A 20,263-nucleotide genomic window follows, 5' to 3' on the forward strand; every position below is an offset into this window, starting at 1 on the left:
GGTGGTGAATCTGGCGAAGGTGAGAGGCAGCGAGTCTTTGTACCTCTAACGGTTGCAAGGGACGGTCCGCGAGAGGCAGGAAAGACTTTCAAGTATTTACACTGATGGTTCCGCTGTTAAGTGATTTGAGTAGGCCGTTGTTTTATTGCTTGTTTTTGCTGTCTTCAATGTCAGGCAAACAGTTTATGCTGGGTGCGTAGTAGGCCGGCAGCTTTCAAGTGGGAGAACAAGTTAAAGAAAATCCCAACTGCGTGCGCTGCAACGGATCTTGTTTGCAATATTCGCTCATCAGCTCGTACCAGTGCACTTCACACCTTATATACACTTCTGGCGATAAAGAATTTTCTTTGCAGCTCCGAGTTCGCGAGGTTTTGCTTCCTCCCTTCCGACGACGGCCTCCCATGTCCGACTGCAGTTTGCTATCGGAGTTTACCGATGAAGGTTTCAGCATGGGGCACGTACGTACTTCACTTATCACCGACAAACTGCTTACCGAGTGTTCACTTCCTATCGTGAAACTGGGCAATCCATTGCGTAAGAACGACCAGTAAGTCACATATCGTTCGATAGGAGGAGGCTTGCGTCTTGCACCGTGCCACCGATAGCATTTTGGTTTCGATTGAGAGTTATGCGATAGGACACGCTCCAGTGACTTCCTGCACTTATCGCGCGGCTGTGACCTGTGGTCGGCAGTGCAAGCTCTATTATGTCTACATGCATCGGAACTATTAGTGGGTCAGAGGCAGATGCGGAAAAAGTCACGCGGATGATTTGCAAGCCAAACCCGTTGTGGATTTCTATTAGGTTCTTGCATTTGGGAATGACCTTCTAGTACCAAAAGTACTAGAGTGAAGGAGGGAAGTAATATACAGTTAGTTCAGCGAGTTCCTGACCGAAAACTGCCTCTAGTTTTATCTTAGTTCTTGTAAGAACCCGGCTGAGTGTCGTCGCAGCTTTCGGGGATTAGGAAACATGTGAAAACTGTTTAATTCGTCCTCTTATTGAGAAACTTTGACGTTTGTTTCTGAGTGGTATTATCAGATTAGGTTGAAGAATAGTATTGGACGTAAGTGACATTATTTCATTGTCAGCGGTAACATACATAAAGTCGTTTATTCCACAGTGAATTGGACATCCCACACATTAGATAACTCTTAATGAGAAAGCCTGCGGGTGCCCTTTAACCTTTTTTTCTATGCCGGTGACTTGAAAATTGCCTTACGTCAAAGAGGTTAACAGAGAATAACTGCCTGTGGTGACGGTCTACTGTAGTTGTGTTGTTTAGTAATTGTGACTCCGTGGAAGTTAGAAACCAAGCCCGGTGGAGGTATGTTACTGTGTGTAGGTGTCGGGGATGAAGGCGGCCGAGAGCAGAGCCATGAACAAACAGTTTTGCATGCTTCATTGTAGCAAGCAAGTGTGGTTTACACAAAGCTCTCGTTTTGCTAGTCCGGTACCTTTTTGCCCTAAGCCGGCCCGAAGGATTGGAAGGGGTAGGTGTGAGAACGCGAGCCCGAGAGGGGGTGGGAAGGAACCTTGAAGTCTTTTGTAATGGGCAGAACTTTCAGCAGAAACCCTGCCGGGCCCGCGCGGCCGGTGGACGTCGAACATTGCTGCCGAAGGCGGCCAGACCATACCGAACACTTGTAACACACTTTGGCTAATGTTGTTTACAGTTGAATAACTGCACCTTACCGACCACCCGGGGCCACGGTGGGTTTTCCCCTCTCTCTCTCTCGACGCTGATGAGGCCGACTCTCTTCGAGCTGAGGTGTATCCGTTGTGCAGAATTTTCCACACATACCGGAAAAAATGAGCCTTCAGAAGAACCTCTCCTTCCAGCCTTTCCCTCCGTCTCACATTGACCTCTTCTGCATACTCCACGGTTCTCTCACCTACGGGAATTGCTTCAAAGCCTCCAAGACCGAGTGAAGATTAGAAGGGAGTAAAGATCGATAATTGCATGCCAGGCCTGAAGCCGAAATTACTTCGAAACTGGAACACCGGCGAGCTTTTCAAAGCCCAATTTGGGGTTTTCTGGCGAGTTTTGGGGTAACTCACTTGAGGAGCGCGGAGTTGTGCTCCGTAGCAGTAGGTGGGCGTTGGCCAAAGAAATAGAGAAGGTTCGAAAAGTGGAATAAAAAGTCTTTGAAAGAAGATGCAGCACTTTCTAGTAAAGTTGGAATATGGAGTATGTGGATAAGCATCTTAATATTGCTTTTTTAATACTTCCTTTTAATTCTACTTTAACTAACTAACTAATATTTATGCGATTGGACTTCATTGTTCTCGATTAAAAACTCCAGAATGTCACATAGAAGCCTCATCTGAGTCTTTGCACAAATATCTCCCATTCAGCTATACTCCGATTGAATGTTTAAATCACTCCAAATCCCTGGATTAAAAGACTTCAAAAGCTCTGGACTTAAATCCTCCCGGCATAGACTTTAAGGTTCCTCTTGTTATCGCACCTTGGGTTGAGCTTTTCCTCCGATTCCGGAGTACCGTAAGTTCAGTAGTTCACACCGCCACCATTTTCCTCGTTGCAAGCTACGGATTGTGCTGATTGGGAGCAATTACATACAGCGATGAGGCAGCATTGAGGGGGGGATTGTGTGCGGCCTCTGGGAGTAATTATCACGTTTGCCGGGCGTATCATTATCACCTCGGAATTAGAACACAGCTCAACCGGCGGTTCCGACGCTTGCTATTGGGTATGTGGCGAGCCTGACTTCGGTGGCCCTACAACATCAATCAAAGGGAACCTCATCCGGTACACATTGTCTGAGCTTTTGGAAAGGTTACAAGACCCGACTTTGCTCCCTCGTAGACTTACTCTCTCTCTTGAGTGAACTTTTGGCGCACCGAGGCGCATCGGGCCGGAAAAACGGTTCAATTTTCTTCACTCCGGCTGTACGTGTGTGTGCTCGTGTGTTCGCATGTGCTCCTGTACTCGTGCTTTGCGCAGTGCCCGATCCGGTTCGACCTGAACCGAAACTGGTCCAATCGGTCAATCCCGGCAGCAGCCGAGATATTATCTACCGTTGGCATTCGTTCGTTCTGCGGTTTTCCGTTGGCACACATTCATCCGTTCGTTTGGGGCTCTCGATTTATGCTGCCCCACGGCGTAATTGAACCTCGTTATGCGCGGATGAGGTTTTGGTGTGATTGATGTGTGTTGTGTTGTTTGGAACGGTGTCAAAATACATGCCGACGATAAATGTGTTAATGAGCGGCTTTGAAATTGAGTTAGTTCCAAACAGTTCGGTCTAGAAATTTAGATGAACAAGAATTGTTCTAGTTTTAAAATCTTATACCTAAAGTGAAGTCTATTTTTTTCTATAAACAGAATGGCAAGTTCTAGTACCTGACTGTGCTCTTATTATACCACTTTTCAATTTCACATTTCTATGCAAAATTACATTCTCTCCGTGTGCAAGGGTGTGAAAAGTCGCGGAAAAACAATGGCACAACCGAGTCCACCACCAATGTCCAATCGACTCCACTCGGACCGTCCCCTCCGGGGGTTTTCCTCGCCCGCTAGACACCCCGCGGTTTGTGACCGTGAGTCCGCGCTCGTAGAAGCTTTTCGGAATGCGGAGCTTACAATTTTCTCCTTCCCTTTTTTTTTCTTTTGCTTAATTATGTCAATGACTCTCCATCGTCACTCTCGGGTGGTTCCATTAGATGTGGTAGTCGTTTTTTTTTGCTGCTGCTGTTGTTGGATCTGTTTTCATCTCTCCCCTTTTCTGTCGTTTTCTTCCGGATTCCACCTTCCGCCGATTGGGTTTGCTTTTTGTGGCGTGTTTTTGTTGTCACTGTGTATGTTATTTTTTTTTCTTTTGGTTTTTGTAAACCATCTTCTCAGCACACCTCTCGTTGCGTGGAAACCATAAACACCCTCGCTTTTTTCAGTAAACAAAAAATGCCTCCAACGGTTTAGTTCATTTCCAAAAAGGCTTTACGAGTACGATCATAAAACATTCAACTCCTAAACCATGGCGAGTTCCACAAGTGTTTGGGAGAAAAAAGAATAAACCCATTTGAAATGGAAAATAGCTACATTAAACCCAATTTGTATGTGGTCCATCGTGTTGTCGTTGTGTCCGGTTGTTGAATGTTGGAAACCTAAGGAAACAAAAATGGTGGTTTGCGCAAATAAACCTCTGAAATAAAGTCACTAAACACTCGCGTGCTAGGTTTAACTATTAACGAGACATTGGAGTAAGACATTCACCTGGACCATGTAAGGATATTGAGAGCGAAGGCTTTTTTTTAACGTTATCCTCAACTCACGGATAAGACAATTTTGTTTTGGTGTCTTTTTCCTTCCCACATAATTCCATTCGCCTCCGGGAATACAATGGAAATAAAAAAATCATACATTCATTCATCAATTGGATGACTTTTTTGCCATCTTGAATGATACACCCAGAAGGTGCCAAATGAAATCTAAGCTTTCGGGGAAGAACAAAAAGGTCAGAGAGTCAACAATGTGTGTACCCTGGTGGAATAATGCATCCTTCCAGGAAACCTAGGGAAACATTCCAGCGCAGCAAAAAAAAAAACACCGAAACAAGGTTTCAAGGTAGCCAAACTGTTGAATGAAGTCTTAGCCGGAGCTGAGGCGACTCCACACGCGAAAAACGAAGACATCCGCTGCTGGGTGTTTGTATGCCTTTTTTTCTTCTCCACCGTGGTTTGGCGGTTTTTCGAGGATCGCGAAACCCGTTTCAACTTTTCGATCATCATCTGCCATCGTCCATTTCACTTTCGTACAGTTTGCCTTTCGTTGCGTTCGTTAGTAGTGTGTGTGTGTGTTTTTTTGTGGGGTCTCTATCTCGTTGTGGTTCTAATGCAACGAGGAGAGGTGGTTGAAGGGAGCAGTAGGGTGGAGTATCTGATTGGTATGCGCATCGGTTCACCGCGGGCCAACTCTGAAGGTCCAAGGAGAAGGAAGAATATTTGGCAAAAAGAATCCCCCTTGGCAGGAAAGTAACTTTCCTTCGGCGGAAAAGTGGACACACGAACGCGAACCAAAGAGAAGGAAGCTGGACTGCACAAAACGCGAAGACAAACCCCAAAGAAAACATGGGGCGAATTTGCCTTTCTCGCCGCATTTTCGCCCGGCCGGCACCTTCTTGTGGTGGGCAAAATGTTTTGGTGGCCTTTTTCTTCCACTTTGCAAACCGATGGAACGAAACCGAGAACAATCTCCGAGCGAAGAAGCAATGATTTTTGGTAAAACCGGTTTGCGACTCGATCGTCTCCCTCGGCAGACTCCTCGGCCCGGCCCGGGGGGAGACGACGTGGACGTTGGGCTTTTTTGGGGCCACATTTCTTCTCGGGGTTTGGGGAGCGCCCGGAACGAGCCGGTTCCCGTCGCTTCGATCGTCACAGCATGATTCGCACGTGCGTTATATCTTTCTTACAATTCGGCGGCAATATCTGTGTGTGTGTGAGTGATCGTTGCAGAACCAGACTGGGAGCAGTCTTGCAATGGAGCAACGCCGCCGGTTTCAAGTCCGCAGCGAATTGTTTCCAGGTATTTCTTTTCATGCTGGGGCAGATCTTTTTAGATCCGATTCTGATCGCATATTTTGATGTTTTACGTTTCTTCTGAGGTTGGGCTGTTGGAGTAGATATATTTTGGCACCTTTCCGGAATGTAACGGTTCCAGAATTGAGGTTCCACTTTTTTTTGCCTAGTGTTCATTAGAATCCTATGAATTTTTCAGACTCAAAGAATAGGGATGTTTGGTAAATTTGTGAACCCAAAATGCCATTCATCCGAGATTTGTTTTTGCACCCAACTGTGTGTGTGTGTGTTGGCTTCTGGTTGGGCTCCAACTTATTTTCTCTGATCGTGGTTTAATTAATTATCTGCTATGGGATTTACTTTCTTTAACACGTTGACTGCCATGTCACCCAAAAGTGAGTAATGCAGAAATCAGTTCTAAAAAGTTTGAGACCCATAAATAATTGAAAATGCAACATAAAAATTCTAGTAATATTTAATATCAACTATTTGGGAATCTAAGTGTTTGCTTAGCCTTCAAAAATCGTTGGTTTAATAAATGTTTTTTAGCAAATTTAATTAAAAAAAGATTGTACTAAAAAAGTATGCCAAAAACGATTGGCAGTCAACGTGTTAAATCAATTCAAATTAACATTCTCTGCTGTTTTTACATCGCTAACTAAGCTTACTTGATTTTAACAATAATTTATCGGTGAATATTGTGAAAATCTTAACTTTTGAAAGATGGTAACAAAGTACCAAATTTTAACATACTACTTGGCAAGCATGACTTTGTGAAAATCAGACGAATTAAAATAGAAAAAAGTTTTTTTTTTCAATTACCACAAAGGCTTGTTACGTATGTTGATACCTTTTTTTTCAAATAAAATATGATGATTTTCATTACGTCCAATTATTTAACCCCTAATTTTGAGTCCTCCTTCGGTTGCTCAGGTTTTTCCCGATTGTTCATTCATTTCCCTTGTAAAACCCCACAGTACCGGCTGTTATTCGTGTGTCGCCTTAACTGCCTGAAAATTAAAAGCGAAAACATAAAACAACCCGTCTACAGCAATTCAACTCTGGCCCCCGGGGGGCAGCAGCTGTGCTTCCAGTGTCAGGGCACAACAACATTGCTTTCGAAATCCGCGCGCACCGTTGGAAGTGAGTAAAAATTTTATATGTAAATGAACATAAAAGTTTAGCACCTTTTGTACGCTGCCGCCCGGTTGGTTCTTGCCGACGATTGGTATGCTGCTGCCCTTCCATCATGCGATCGGGTAATCGTCTTCGTTTTCACGTTCACGACGACGACGAGAAGCAGCATATTTTTGCGTCTATTCATTACCGCCCAGCGCAAACACGTGAGGGAGAGGGGTCTTAGGAGGAAGAAGGTAAAGGGGGAAGTGTGGGGCAGTTTGATAAAATGGTTCGAGAAAGGGGGTGTTTCTTCCAGCCTCGTCGCCAGCCCCGCTAAGGAAAGGGGTTGCGATAACGTGCTTTTCCATCGTGAAGGATCTGCAACGTCCTTTCAAACGCTGTTGGAGTGCAGGGAGCTTCGTCTGATGAAGCTGGCAAGGAGCACGTTTCGAACGGGTTCCTCCCGGAGGGTAAATTGATTCAACCAATTTCTTGCCAGTCGTTATCGTTTCGCTGAGCCACGTTTGTGTTGGAAGCATTCTTTACTTTTCTTTTCCCTTTTGCATGCAACGTCCTGTCAAGGACAATGCTCACGACGCCGTCGACGGCAAAAAGGTTGCACCAAAAAGATACCCACGGATCCTCCCCACAAAGAGTGCCCTCGATTTTGTTACACTGGACTGAGATGTGATGCTCTGCTCGGTGACCTTGACGGTGAAAGTGTGTCGCCATTGCAGGGAGATGAAAAGGAAGCAGGGGGTGAAGAAAGTGAAAATTGTTCTAGCTTTTCAAGCGACTGATTAGATTTTCTTGATTGAGCGCACGGATGTTAGCTAGTCGCAGGAGTGGGTGAATGTTTTTCCAATGAAAAAGATAATTTTATGTGCAATTTAAAGTGATGGTTTTTAATTAAATGATAAATTCTTCTCTTTCAAATTGTTAAATTAAACTAGATAAATCGAACTCCTGATTATTTTTAAAAAATCTGTAAGCTAATCTTTTCTTTTCTATTTTTATTTTTCAGAACACACTCCATGCTTCCTCTAACCGTCTCCCACATGAAGCGAATAGAGTAAGCTATCGGTAAAATCGTACGATAATCAGTGCACAACTTTTAATTCAACGAAAAGCATTTACACTTTCTTATAGAGGAATAGAAATTGGCATAATTCTACACCGACCACAGTGCACGTAATATACGACAAGCAATCATACAGTAAAGTGGAGATAAAAAGCTACTAGAGGAAGTCGGTGCGAGAAAGATCATTTATCATTATTTTCCAATGTGGTGTTTTATCTGTGAGTGTTGTGAAAATAAATTTGATCCTTCTATCTATTTCTCGTCTATGAAAAGTGGGAGTTGGTAAAGTGAACTTCTGCTTCCGAAACGAGGAGTGAAAAATTACGAGCAATGCAATAAGAGAATTGTGACAGCAGCAGCAGCAGCAGCTCCTTGATAAAACAAAGCAGGCGCTGCTGGAGTGAAATGGTTGAGTGGCACAAAGGAGATGAAAAAAAATCACATCGCCGGTGAAACCGGGGCGAAAAGTGAAATGTGAAACACCATCGGGGTGGAAAGTGTGCGCCCTAAGCATCAGCGTGTTCGACAAACTGCGCGGAACTGGCCGGAAAATAAAACGCTGGGCAGTTGGATGCGAAAAATTGGGCACCGGGCCGGGAAATAGAGAGGCGAAAGAAAGAAAGAAAAAAAAAACAAATGGAATCATCTCGAGCGGCGGGTGGAGAAAAAGTCATCCGAGATTTGGCTGCAAAGGAGACAACACAAAGCGAAGAAAAGTAAAAACAACGTCACCGGTGTTAAAAGGAAGTGAAAACCATCGGCCATATTGGTGGTGGCGAGTGAAAGAAAAGTAGAAGTGGTTCAAACATAACCCGATGGAAAGGTAAAATCATTACGGCAACATTAGCCAACAGAGAGAGAGGTGTGTGCAACCTTGGTGTACGTTTGGGTGAGGTGTGTCGTGTGTACATAAGAGCAAGCAAGCTCGGGAAGCAGTGAAATCGTCGTGAGGAAAGTGATGTGAAGTGACTTTTTTCGGCCAAGTTCGGTTTAGTAGCCCACTCCCACGGTTTTGATGTGAAGTATCGTTTCCACAAATTGTAAATTACCCAGCGGAAGGTAAATAGTAGTGGAAAGTGAGTTGAAACATGAAATAAAATGTAAAAATAGTTTGTGTGTTGAAGTAAAACATCGGTGTCGTGTAAAATTTGTGTAAAAATCTGTGTAAAAAAAAAGATTGATAACCATCGTTCGTGTTCGATTCTTCGTAGAAAATATCTACTTAAAAACTACTCGAAAAGCAATTCTTCATACATTCGGCCGAAGCGCTTTTCTTCTTTCGTCGAGGGAAAAGGAACATTTGCTACCATCATTATCATCGTCATCAACATCGTCTGCAGTAAATTGAATCACAGGTTAGTCCTAGGATAAGAAACATATTTTCTAACCCAAGGAGTGGCCCATGGGGTCGCGGTTCTCGTCGTCGTGGCTTATTAAACTCCGAATATAGATGACCGGCATTTCACACTTGATGTATTCACACACAAACACACGCACAAACTGACGATCTGTTGGCAACAGACGAGAGCACATTTCGGTCAAATTTGTGAAGCAGATTTATTACCGTCTCCACTGCTGGAAGGAGAAGCGAAATAAAAGCGAAACGTCTTCCGGTTTGCGGGCTGTTTTTGTTTTACCGGCAACGTGTTGGAATTTTTCTTTTCCCCCTCCCCCCTGGAGCCAACATTTTCCACACCGCTGCACTCCGCCGTAAGCACAATGGAAACGTTTCATTTTCCCTTTGGGACGATCTTGTCCAGTGTTTTCGCCCGCAAAACAAAACCATTCGCTAGATGGATGTATCATTTTCTATAACATTGTGTTCTTTCGTTCGATGGTCATTTTTGAGATGTTTCTTAAGGTTTGCATTTGTTAAAGAATCACTTATCCATTGTGCTTCAACTGTGTTAGCTAAGCCGAATTTTTGTTTCACTCTTGCTTTTGTTCTTTAAAGCGGGAACGATGGAAGAAAACAGTCGGACTGTCCGAAACGTAATGATTTAATGCTCCCGTTGATTGTTGAAACGCTATATTTTATCATTTTAATTTGTTCTGGTTCAGAAAGCTGTAGCTTTTTCCGCCAGCACGAATCCGAAAACCACGCCGAATAGAGGTGCGCGAAAGTTCCGACACGCGTTGTAAAGTTTGCACTTGGGAAATCCCAGAATTACGCAACTTGTGGCCCGTTTGTGGTTTTTGAGTGATAGTTTTCGTGTGTCTCGTTTGCAGTTTTCGTATGTTTTTTGTGTTCATTATAGCTTGATTACGATTTAGTGCAGCATTTTTGTAAGAACCAGTGTTTCTGTTAGTTTTGTTAATAATTTCCAAACATTTTTCAATGTTTTTCTAAAACAATTTCTTTGTTTTATAAAATGTTATTTTTAAGCGACAATTTTTGTAAAAAACTAAAACCCCCTCAAAACCATTTCGGCTTTCGACAACTGCTTTCGGTCGAAGACACGATCGTTTCAAAGATCGTTAACATTGACTTCTATCTAGTGTAGTTTTCCCCGCCGACCGCATAACCTTTCTTGTCGAAACGAAAAATGAATGAAACAAAACCGCAGAAGTTTATGTGTCACCGCACATGTGGCGGCTCACAGAGAAGATCATCTTGACGTGTTCGTCTCGGGACGGCGGATCCTCGTCTTCTTGCTGCGTAAACGCGTGCCGAGAACAGGCCGTCGATTCCGAAGGTGTTTCACAAGCGCACGCCCGCGACCAACCACTTGCATCTGTGCTTCCTGCGTGCCCATCGGGGACACCGTCTCCACCTTCCCTGGCTCACTCTCTCTCTATCTCTCTCTCTTCCTTCATCTTGGTCGACATTTAGTAGGTCAGCGTGAAACTCGAACGCTCGATTTCGTTTTCGGGTTCACGGGTATTTGCTTCGCTTGAGGTATTTGTTTTTTCTTTCTTTCTCGAGCATCAGACAGCGGTTCGAAGTCTCCTCGTTACGACTCTTATTTCTGGTGCAATTTTTGCGAGTGCGACATGTGTGACAAATTCGGTTTCTTTAACGTCTTTTCGTACGTTTTTCCCCTCTCTAAACATTCGTTTGTTACCACACTACTTTTCACGAACACTTTCATTTCAATGTAGCCGTTAACGATGGCACAATTCTAGTACATTAAAGTACTTACCGATCTTTTTCTTCTCGTCTGTTCGTTATTCGTGTTAAATATCCATAGTTTTCATCTCTTTATATTAAGCCTTTTAGATAGTGATAAAGTTGTTTGAAACTATTTTTAGTTCCTATTACGAAGTTTCAAACAATTAATTTATTATTCTGTTTGGTTTTCCAATCTTATTTTCCATCTTCGGAGTGAAATTCTTCTCGTTCAAAAGTATGTTTAATCTAAAAAAGTATAATATTGGAACATATCAAGCTTTGTATCTTTATTCTATATCATCAAATAAATAACATATTCATTCTCCGATCCTGTTTGTTATCGTCTTTTGCTCCTTTAAAGAAACGTAAACTTCAAGGTATCGTCGAACGCAGGCGTTTTATCTCGTTTCCAAGCAGCTCTTCCGACGCATTTTCTAAAACCCAACCTCTACTCCTCCCGTTTGCCACAGCAGAAGCAGAACGCCACCGTCATGCCGCACAAGTGCAGTGGCATCGTCTTGCATCATGCGCCGGTTCTTTTTTTGCCGCGTATCGTGTTTTAGTTTACTTTTTCCTCCGTGACGAAGATGCTGGGCATGATGTTGGTTGGTTGTGTTGCGCTAAAATTAGCTTCCTGCACCATTCCCTCGACACTTTCTCGCTTGATTGTGTGTGTGTGTGTGTATGGGTTTGGTGGTGCATCCGATCGTGCTGCTGCACACTGTAAACTAACCCGTCTTATGTATGTGTGTCTGTTTGGTTGATCGAGCACGGATCTTTTCGCGCTTAGAGATCAAATACGCTTCGCCTCGTTTTGCTGCCCTTTTTCGTATTCTGCAAGCTGCGGCTCATCGTGCACATCTGCACTTCTGCAGTTGGCCCGTCATTTGTGTTTTAAATTTTTGTTTTAGCTTACTCGCCTTTCCATCCCTTTCTCGCACTCTTGCTTGGGTGCCGGAAACAGATGAGGGCGCTTCTTGGGGCGGCTTCGGTTGGGGGTGTTGGGTGACGTAACGTTGGCGCGCCCTTGTTGATGCTGTGGGGGTGTTTGGGAGGGGGAGGATGAGCTTGGAAAATTAAAACCAACTCACCAAACCGGGAACGGGGCGTTACTGGCGCGGTACCGGCGTAAAGGGCAAGGGTGTGTGCTGCTCGTTGGTTCTGTTCGTGCCACCTTCAGGTACTTGATGGGTTCACTTTGGAAATCTCAGATTGCAACACTTGGGGCACGTTGGGGTGGATGCGAAGTAAGTGTAAAGTTCTCCGAACGGACCATGTGCTAGTGATAGAAACATATTAATTTAGATAACCTGAAACATCACAGACCACGAATTATATAGGTCAATCGGAAATGGTCTCTCCACGGATGGCTGTTCTATGTAACGATAGAACAACGTAGTCCCTTAACAGGAGGAAGAGACAAAAAACTCAAATAGAACAAATTGGTTCATATTTTAATGGTGGCTTTTGGATTAAGGAAAAAGCATGATAAATTACTCTATTTGAAGAATAATTCAATAGATGATTAGAAAAATATTAGCTACTTTAATGATTCTCCACTAGAGTTGTGTAATTTCGATTCAGGTTCAAGAATCTAAATGAGTCTTTACGTCTGTTTAGAGAGTCATGTATCTTTTAAAGATAAATTCATAATCCTCAAAGATGCGTTAATGTTAAAAGAACAGAAAACTAAATACCAAAAACTGGTTAGAAAGCCTACCCTTTTTTTGTTGGTCGCATGATCCAAGGCAATCAAAGAATCATCAAGATTCGTGAAAGATCCTTGAAAGATTCATGAAGATTCATTAAGATTTCGCAAGATTCATCAACGTTTGAAGATTGAAATCCCAAAAGATTTAAGAATCCATCTGAGTGAATCTTAGATGAAAGGTTCATATGAATGAATCTCGCCAAAAGATTCATAAGGCACATCACTATTCTCCACTCCACTTCTTTCCACACCAAAAACTAGAGGCTCGTTTAGATTGTTTGATTTCAGTTTAAAGTATTCGTCTTGGTTTTTTGTTCCTTTTTATATCCTAAAATGGTGAGGGGAAAATAATATTGAAGATGTGTTTGGATACAAATAGAGTGATTTATATATTTAATAAATATGGAAAATACGTGATATTTATAACGCAGTTAGATTTCCATTTTGTAAATGAAAAACTAAGTTCAAAGACCAGAAGAACTAGTTCTACATAAAGAAAACGTTGTTCATTCCTATCATACCACGTTGCAGATAGATAAAACAGACTTAAAAGACTACATTACTAAGCAGAAATAAAATGCTAGCAAACACTTTGCTATTTCTAACGCAACCTGCCGGACAAGCAGTTTCAAAGCTGATGTGCAAAAATCCCCAACCATTCCATTCGGGGCGACATTTGTTAGACGCAAGAGTACAATGAACCTCTTCCATCCCTTCCCCATCCAAATGGCATCATGCTATTTTGCACATCGATGTGTATGGTAAACGGCTTGCACTGACATTCACCCCATTTCACCCCCTCCCCCCTCTACCCCCTCCCTTGGCAAGGCGGAGCTGGCTCGAAAAAGGCCGTTGGCGTTGCGCGTATTCTATTTGCTTTGCCCGTTAGAGCTTAGAAACCCCCATTAGCATATGCACCACCGCCGTCCGGTCTCCCATCATGCCCCGCAGTATGTGGCGGAAAAGCTACCCCCCACTACCTTACCTTCCCTTCAGCCCGTTGTGTAACTTAGTGTTCCCTTTCCCGCCGGGTCGCCGGCGCGTTAAAACAAAGGAAAGTGGAAGCCGCGCGGAACCGCCCTTAGAACTCCATTGGCTTAAAGCCCGAGGGGGAAGGTGTAAAGTGTCCATATTTTTTGTTGTTGTTTTTGTTATCTTCACTCCCCCCCCCTCCCTTTCCACCCTGTTTGCATCTTCAAAGATTTCGCAAGAAGGCGCCCGGCATGTGAAACCAATGAAGACGACATCATGATGCCGGCTTGCGTCTATGTTCAAGGTTAAGCTGCGTAACTATCTATCTTTCGATCCTCCTCACCCCACCGACCGACCCACTCTTCTCTTCGGCACGGTGTGAACCACCACTAATCAATCGCACCGAATGGGGACGACAAGGGTGAAGAAACGCAAAACCATGGCTAGCGGAAAGCTTTTGCCGCGAATCGTCGCGAATTGAACACAACACAAGAAAAAGAATCACAAACACGCATGACGGACGCAAAACATGCCGATTCATTCTTGTAATGCATCGCTTACACGTTGTGTAGGCAACCGTTTGATTTATATTGTTTGTGTGTGAAATCTCCTTTTTTAATCCATTGTATGGATTTGTTTTTTCTTTCAAAAACAGTTTTTTTTACGAAAAGAAAAATGGATCGGCTTTAATACAACGGGTTTTCATGTTTTCATTTGCATTGGATCGTTGCTATTTAATAAAATTTACTGAAGAGTTTTGTTGAATGTTTTTCTCAGGAATTTACTTTCTAACCTTTAATATTTAATCCCCTTGTTTGATGGATAAATAGGGACGAACTTTATTCTCCACTCCACTCTTGTACTCTAGAATACAATGAACTCCACCCTTGTAGGGTAAATTTCGTTGAAATTGGCTAGAATCATCACTTTGTATACAGATCACGTCAGTTCACAATAGCAAAGCTCAGCTCGGGTTCCAATTCGTAGGCAGGATCTTTTATTTCTTTGCGTCGAAAGTAGAAAAATAAAAATGCGGACTAGAGCCAGCATTATTGCCTTATGCTTGATTAAACACAATACACGTTGTGTGCGGCCATTATATTCTCCACCGAGCGCGCGCACAAACCTGTACGCGAAGAAGAAGCTATCAAAAAGCTGCGAAGGTTGAAATAGATGAAGGGCATCCTGGAGGGGGGGGGAAGAGAAGCCGACTCAACGGCTCATACTGTCCAAAATTCACGCCTCGTGCCGCTTTACGTTTGACGTTTGACAGATTTGAAACTTTGTTTTGCTGGAGGAGGAAAAAAAAGTTAAGAATCCAACCTAACCTAGCTCTCTCGTCGTGTCACGTGTTGAAGCGTTGGCATAGCGGCGGCGGACCAAGAGACATGGGGCGGGGGTTGGGAATGGTCCAGTCATGACTTTTCGCCGCCAATCACGACCCAGCACGACCACACGGGTGCGAAGGCGGGTCCAGAAGCGCCGATATGAGATCTCCAGCGCTCTGCACTAGCCTCGTAACCGCGTGCCTTCCACGCCTTTCACCTAATGTTTTTGGACTCCTCGAGCGGCCAAAGGACCAGATTCGCGACGTAGATTCCGACACATTCGCGAACGACGCGAGTCCAACTTCACCGGTCGGCGCGGCTGGCGTTGAACGTCGGGGAATCGTGCTAATGAATCGTGTAGGTCATTAACCCCTCCGTGTGGTGGGGTGGAAGGGCGGTGATGGTGCCGAGAATACTTCGTCACTTTTTAATAACTCCCCTCTGAACACGCCATGGACAGGAAAGAAACCCCCGCGACCCGGGGAACCCTACGTGAGGCGCCGACCGACAACATAACCTCAAAATGCGCGCGGGTGGTAATCTTTAATGGGCTATCAAAGCGGAACATTCAAACGGGGTCCGGGGAACGGCGGGAGTCGTGTCGTGCCGGAATGGTGAGGGTAAGCCCCGAAACTCAACTTACCTTAGTTTTCCAAGACACTACTCACCTCTCGCTTTCCCGGTGTCCGAAGCGCTCGAAGCGCTGACTCACGCCGGTAGGAACAATCTTAAACCGCCCGTAATCTATCGAAGTCTCTACGCTAGGTACGGTGGAGTTGCACAGTAGATCGGAGAAAAGAACCTAATAAATAAAATAAAAAAGAAGTCCTGCACGATGTGGTAGTATGGCGAAAATATGGCTTAATTCTTGGACGTATGTTTTGTGGTCTAACTTCGAGAATGAAAAAAGGGTTGTACTTTCTGTCGGATACTTTTTCTTCAACCTTTCTTACGGTGCGTACGCATTTTGCTAGGTATGTCCCTCTTTTCTTTTTATCGCGATCTACTGCTAGCTGTCAATCAAATTATTTATCGTTAATCAACCGATCAGTGGAGTGTGAGTGCGTGAGGAGCTTTTCGCCAAACTTAATTGGCCAACGGAAACTCTTGGATGAGGAACTTGGGGTATTTGATTGTCCGCAAAATTAAATTGATTGGCCCAGTTATGAAACTAATTTGAATTCTGTCCTCACTTGATGTATTTTAAAATGAGCTAGTGTTAATTTGGATAGAAAGAAGATATAGTTCCTATGAAAGAGTACTTAATTGGCCTGCGGAAGTTAGAAAACCTTACTCTCCTCAAAAGCCCCACGTCCCATTCAACACAACCGAGCTTAGTCCATCGCTCCCTTAGGGAATCGAGCCGGCATTCGTTCGAATCGAGGGCATCCCAGATATACCAGGATATCCCAACGGGCGCGTGTCGTGGCCGTAATTTATAGTGGACGTTGATTAATTTACTGTCAATGTGCCAACGATTAGAGCGCTCCATTTCGTGCTGCATGTGGGAACTTTAGCGGCTACGCGTTGCTCCTTAAGGCGTGTCCTACTGAACTTCTGGCGGGGCAAACTTAGTATTTCAATCGCATGTGCTAGACGGGTGACGCACGCGGTCCATACTAGTCATTAAAAACCACAGGATAAGGAGAAGAAGGACATTGAACGTTGAACTAATAGGTTTTTAGATAGAACAAAGTGGGGTTGTAAAAGCGTTGGCTTTAGTTCCCTCATGTCCAAAATGGCTGGAAACTTCAAATCTAATGTTGGAAGAGTATTTATAACACAAGGATTATAATAGATATAACAATTTGTCTATCTCTCATTGCAAAAGAGTTGAAAATGCTTAATTCTTTAAAGAATTTAGTACATAGTATCAAGTACACAGCTCTACATAGTTCTTTAAAGAGCATTACTTGCCTCTAGTGTCTTTGGACGCCGGTCGATGACTTCCTTCAACCGACGGTCGTCACACACGTGCATCGACTCCATCGAAAGGTTTTCTTCCTGTGGTTCTTCATCGTTATTTCCTTACGGATTTATTTATTTTCTCAACATCCTCCGGTCACCCACGACGTGGGTTGACTCGCTCGTTTTCCTTCGCGTTTTGTTGTCTTTTCCACAAGCTTTCCGGCCGGCCGGGTCGAGGTCTCCTTACATCCACTGCAAAGATTATCAATCATTTGCTCATGCCATTAACTTTAAGCAAATAGAGCGCTATATTCGCGGTGTCAACAACGACCCCCAATGGTGGGGGAGAGTGATGGTAGTGGTGATGTGGTGGTAATGGTCTTGTCACGCCTTTTTGCACAAGTGAACTACGCATGCTTTTATGGCGCGCGGCGGTCTTTCCCGGCCGTAGAATGTTTGAGCCGAACAAAATGGAACCAATAAAAATCGGAAAGCTTAAAGTCCGCACGACGCACGTTTGATTTATTTGAACCACCGAAAGGTTCTCCCCCGGTATGACTGTTGCCGGAAGTTGCCGCCGACGAGGTGATTTATTTTCTCCAAACTAGTGGCCGATTCTTCCTGTTCCTTCGTTTGTTCTTTGGGTGAGAGACTTATGCCTGATTCTGTATATTTTATTGGACTCGATTGACAATCTTTTCAGTTGTCGTGTCACAATCGCGTTGGAGTTCCTCTTTTATTGTAAAATAAAAGCATATTTACCAAGTTCTGAGCGGCTACCATAAACATGTTGACAAACAAGACAACAGAAACATTTCAATGCGATGCGTCCAACCGGTTTGTTTTTATGTGCGTTTGATAATTCCTCAAAACACTTCCTGCCTACGTCTCACGAACATTATTATTGTTCGGATTTACGATACAGTGGTGTACATCAAAGCTATTTGAGACCTACCGTGATCATCTTTTATGGCACTATCTTATCCTGCCTTCTTTCCACACTCTTCAGTATGTGTTGTACAAGATTAAGGGATTAAGAAGCTACACGAAGGTATTTTTAATTTCGTCCCACGACATCCAATTTGTACTGATTTATTTCGTTATAATCAACGTGCTCTCGATCTCTTCATCTGCATTTGTTGAACGGCATCAGGCAGAACTCAACGATCAAGTAGACAACAGTGAACTCTATTGTCCGTAAATGACCGTCTCCGATCGTCGCGCTGAATATCGGGTATGTGTAGTTCCATCCATCGGCGTATCGACCAATTATCCTTTTACGGTTCGGCTCGTCGGTCGTCCGATTTTAATTAAACAACGACTAGGCAGCCACGACGCAGAAGGCATTCCATCTTTTTGTCTTCGTTCCCCCTCGGCAACATTGTATGGTTTGTGTACCGAAACGGTGTCACTGCTAGGCAAATACGGGTTCCAGTTCTCAGCCGATGGAAAGCTTTCCATATTCCACCGCAAGGTGTTGACAGAATAGAGGGTATGTTGGCGTTTTTCAGTTGCATTTCCGTTCCTCGAGATGAGGAACCTAGGTGAGGGACGATCCTCATCAGGAGATCTTCGGTTGTCTTTAGTCTTCAGCCACATGCAAAAACGAGGCTGCAAACTCCGTTGACCAACTGTATGCTGGCTGTAGCGGCATCCACACGCACTCGGTGTCAGGTAAAACCAGTTCCTTCGAGTTCCACCCAAATAAAAAAAAAGCAACCGCAGAACAATCCAAGCTGGTTAGGAGGCTCTCTCTTTCTCTGTTGCCAGCCGGTTCGACATCGCATTGGAGGCTGCTGCCGGTTCGTCGACGAACATATTTGCTCGTTGGTGGGTTCCTCCGTTTTTTTCCCATGCCTCCCTTCCAGCCACGCAGTTCCACAGCATCCAGTCGCTTCTGGTTTCGTACGCCAAGGTTTGTTGGTCATCGTTACGTTTTCCTCTGCGCCAAATGCGCCATTGACCACCGTCGCCGCCGCCGTCGCAGTAACCGGTTCGGATGGCGATCGCAAACCTGGGAGGGGAGGAGGAGGAAACCGGTTCCGTCGGCGGTGCGTCCAGCAGCCGATCGCGGACGATCGCGGCGGTGCGTCTGCCGTCTGTTGACCTACACTGTGACATTCACCGTGAATGCGTGCACGCCGCGGGGCTGTGTTGGTGTTTGTTTTTTTTTTTTGCTTTCCGCAAAGCAAGACAACGAGTAAACGATCTTTTCTCCTCGGGAGTGGTACTTGCGGAGTACTCCCCGTAAAACTTGCCGGAAGATCGCCATGACCGATGAAGATACGTGTTTCGCTTCATTTCTTTTTATTTTTGCTCTAGCCAGTCGTACTCTTCTACTTGTCGTTTGATTTTCTTCCAGTTTTATGTCAACTCTTCTTTGATTAAGCTAGTTTTATCCAAGATGAATGAGACACAGTTTTCTAAACTATTATTCATTTGGGGATACCTTCTATTTCCTATTTTTCTTTTGCGAAATGTTTTGCGACGAACTGGTTATGGTTTAACAATTATTTACGACGAACTGGTTTTAAACTTTAAATTAGCAATAAACACTTTTAATCTGCATTTTTGTGGTATGATCACTTCAATCTAGTAATTTTTCTTACACTAACAAATCTTTTTAATTTATTGCACAAAATTTTGTTGGTTTTTGTCGTTTAACTATTTTGTGTAATATGATCAATTTATTCATTGTTTAATTGAAGCAATCTTATATTCTTGTAAATCTGTTTTGTGTATGTTTAAGTCGCCCATATTATTTGTCCAACTCGGTTTGTGTTTAATTAGTACACCTGGTGGCGGGGTAGATGGTGTAGATAAATGTGTTCCCAGGCAAATTTTGCTGCTACCTAATCGGTTCAGATTTTTATCCCCAGCTTCACTTCCTTCCCGGGCCCGATCGGATGTGATTTGAATTGATCATATTTTATTGCAAAATCGCTTCCATCCGCTCGCAAACGTTTCCCCGTTGGGCCACCGGAGTGGAAAACACAAGTTAAAACACAAAAGAAATATCGAAAAAGGTCTACAAAAATGTTGCCAACTCGAAAGTTGACCGTTTCGTAAATGACTTTGAGTTTGAGAAGTTCAACCTATTGGTGGTTAAAAACAATATACCTGTTGCTTAGTTGCTGAAACGTTAAACGCGATCCATGAGACGTAGTGAAGGTGGATAATGAATAATGGCTACCGAAAAATCGTTGAACACTTCGTGTTTTGCATACGAAAGCAGTGGGTTAGTTCGCGCTTTGCCATCAAACCGGGGAGGGAAGTCAATTTTCTAGCGCATTTTTACGCGTGCGTCACTCCGAACTCTTCTTTGCTTTATTTGCAATGATTTGTGTTTGTGTGTTTTTATTGAGTTGTTTAGAATTGTCGCCTTTGTGCTTCCAATGTTCTCTTCCGAAAAGTTGGATATCTTATCCTTGGTTTTATGCTTGAGAACGATCTTACTTGTTCAATTCTAGCATTGTTTTACATTTTATTTAGCT

At 43.8% G+C, this 20,263-nt stretch overlaps 1 protein-coding gene across 1 annotated transcript in view; it reads left to right on the forward strand.

The window, feature by feature from the left end:
* LOC131258808 (ecdysone receptor) overlaps positions 1-20,263 on the forward strand; it is a 199,106-nt gene that overhangs the window by 13,301 nt on the left and 165,542 nt on the right. The window contains exon 3 of the mRNA XM_058260190.1: positions 7,682-9,093. The gene's annotated coding sequence lies outside the window, so the exon portion shown is untranslated. The remainder of the gene's footprint in view (positions 1-7,681; positions 9,094-20,263) is intronic.

This window comes from Anopheles coustani, chromosome 3, assembly GCF_943734705.1.
Source record: "Anopheles coustani chromosome 3, idAnoCousDA_361_x.2, whole genome shotgun sequence".
In the NCBI taxonomy this organism is placed as follows: Eukaryota; Metazoa; Arthropoda; class Insecta; order Diptera; family Culicidae; genus Anopheles; species Anopheles coustani.